We start from the raw sequence: 2502 nt of genomic DNA, 5'->3' as shown, positions 1-2502 counted from the left end.
ATCCAGGTACAAAGCTTTGCATCCACTCCAAGCTAAGGCAGCCTATCTTTACCAGCATGCCAAGTCCATTGACGTCGCCGCGGAGAGGACGCGGCTGTGCGGCGAGGGCGAGGCGCCCGTGCTCGACTGGAGCTGTTGGAGCCAGAGGAAGGAGAGGGAGGGAATGAGTGGGTGACGCGTGGGCCCCACATGTCGCTGAGATGCAGGCCAGCATCCTACGTGGCGGTCAACGCCAGCGTGGCGTGGTCAAAACCGCTCAACGTCGGTCAAAACAGCCTTATCCTTGCCCAGGTGCTAAAAGTGAACGGTTTTGACAGTTGGGGTACCGATACTAGACGGTTTTGTAGTTGAGGGTTAAAATTAGACCAACACAATAGTTGAGGGGTCAAAAGTGGACTTAATCCTTTATTTTTCATGATGTATTTTCGGATTTTCATCATTCATGGATGTTTTAATATAAGACTACTTCAAACTATTATATTTGTCTATTGTGAGGGGTCATAGTGGACCTATATCGCTGTAGTGCTTTTGTTCGGCCCCTCCTAAATTTTTTCCTGGATCCGTCACTGCTTATAGATTGCTACATTATACATGGGCATGCCTTGGTAGGGTTCTCCTGGCAAAGGATCAAATTGTAAGCATCCATATAAGGTTACTATTTCTTACGTAAAACCTGCTAACTATTTAGGTTCTCCATGCAACTTGGGATAGCCTACCCCTGCTCTAAATTCTCCTTATCAGTTTTATTTATGCCCATGCTATAGTTTGTATATATGCAGGTTTCTAATTTCTCCTTATCATACATGCACTTATACGCTTTCTGAACCTTCAAGGTCTCCATGCAACTTTAGATAGCCTTCCCCTGTTCTAATTTCTCCTTATCAGTTCTTTATATATCCTCATTATTTGTTATTTTATTTACAATGCCAATTCTTTAGATGCCCCTTGCTGCTCCTGTCACCTTCTCTTATATATGTGTTCATGATACCCATATATCAGTGTTATGGACAGATTAGGTTCTGTAAGGATAATTCCTATCAATAATACATACTTTGGATTATCCTAATTCTGCAGGCCTACAATGGCCACCTTGATCAGTGGTCATGAATCCTGTTCGAAGAGCTGACCTGGTGATCGATACTCATATTAAGCTGCCAAATAGTGTAAGTTTTTGCATAGAGCATATTATGAATCCTACATGGTTCTGAAATAATAGTATGTTAAACTAAATTCTACTAATTTGTGCTGATGCCTATTTACTTCGCTTCAGTAATTATATTATGTTTATTGTTCCCTTCCCACTTTAGTATGCGTTCTTTTTTACATAATAAGGGTATACCTATTATGCATTTGTAATTTTGTATCTACCATATTTTTTAATGTCTGAATCAATGTTTTCATGGGACCTGCGATTGTAAAAGGATGCATATTGACATATTGTCTTCAACTACAAAAGGCCATCCAGTGTAGGCATCACTGCCTTCTAGCATTCAGTCTTTGGATTTCCTAATTTTGTGTCAATCTCTTCTGAGAGGTAGCCTCCACTGTAGAGTATTTACAACTGCTTAGAGGAGGGGTAACTCTCTTTGCAAATCTTAATATTAGGTTATGCCAGTGTAGTTTCACAAATCATAAGAGGTTTGCAGTGCAATAGTCATAGCTGAAAATAATTTTATTGTCATGTCGCCAGCATACAGAGGCATCCTGATAGATTTGAAAGCTACATAAGAGGTTCTACACTCTGTCATAATGATGTAAGAGAGCAGGTAATATATCTCAGAATTCAGATGATGTGATGATTCAAGATGTTACTTCGTTGCGTATACACAATACAAAGTGTGACCGCTTATCTACTTTTACAGCTCAAGTTGAAGTGAAATAAGAAAATAGTTAGACTGAATCTCTGTACTTGGTTGTCATGAAATGGTTTAAGAAAAGAGTCCTTCATGTATTGATCTAAATGTCTACCATAAATCTCGCACCAGGAGGCAGCTCAGCTACGGCGCTTCTCCTGAACATAATTAGGTACAGTGAACTACATTCAAGTTCTTCCATAGGTACTGCTACCTCTTTCTTGCCAAAGAAATAAAACTTAGACTATCCATGCAGGTATAAGAAGGCCTGTTGACGTTATGACTAGGTCTCCTAACCCGCTTGCTTTGAATTTTGTTTGCCATCAGGGATTCTATGATGCCCAACAATGGTACTGCCCACCCCTACAGTTTTTTTTATGTAAATTAATTCACCATGCTGTGCCTATCTGAATGCCATCTACCAAACCTTGCCTCCTTTGTTCTTTTCTATTGATAGAAGATCAGACCTGATGTTCTCCATAAATGAACAGTTGTTGAATAAGAAACTTTTTTGTTCCCATACAGAAAGCTAAAATTCAGGAGTCACGAATTTGCTATTGATGACAATTTGTGCAATTAGACCAGGATGCACTGGCAGTGCCACTGACAGAAGTGATTGTCCAGGTCTTCTTATTGTGGTTTACAAACT

General features: G+C 40.0%; 1 long non-coding RNA gene across 1 annotated transcript; it reads left to right on the top strand.

Moving 5' to 3' along the window:
• Nucleotides 1-1690: 1690 nt before the first annotated feature.
• Nucleotides 1691-2206, top strand: LOC136492877 (uncharacterized). Its single transcript, XR_010768222.1, has 3 exons — nucleotides 1691-1766; nucleotides 1863-2025; nucleotides 2110-2206. It is a non-coding gene; the product is annotated as an uncharacterized lncRNA (long non-coding RNA).
• The last annotated feature ends 296 nt before the right edge of the window (nucleotides 2207-2502 follow it).

The sequence above is a fragment of the Miscanthus floridulus genome, chromosome 11 (assembly GCF_019320115.1).
Source record: "Miscanthus floridulus cultivar M001 chromosome 11, ASM1932011v1, whole genome shotgun sequence".
In the NCBI taxonomy this organism is placed as follows: domain Eukaryota; kingdom Viridiplantae; phylum Streptophyta; class Magnoliopsida; order Poales; family Poaceae; genus Miscanthus; species Miscanthus floridulus.
Note: the sequence above shows the minus strand (reverse complement) of the source record. Positions and strands in the feature narration are given on the sequence as shown.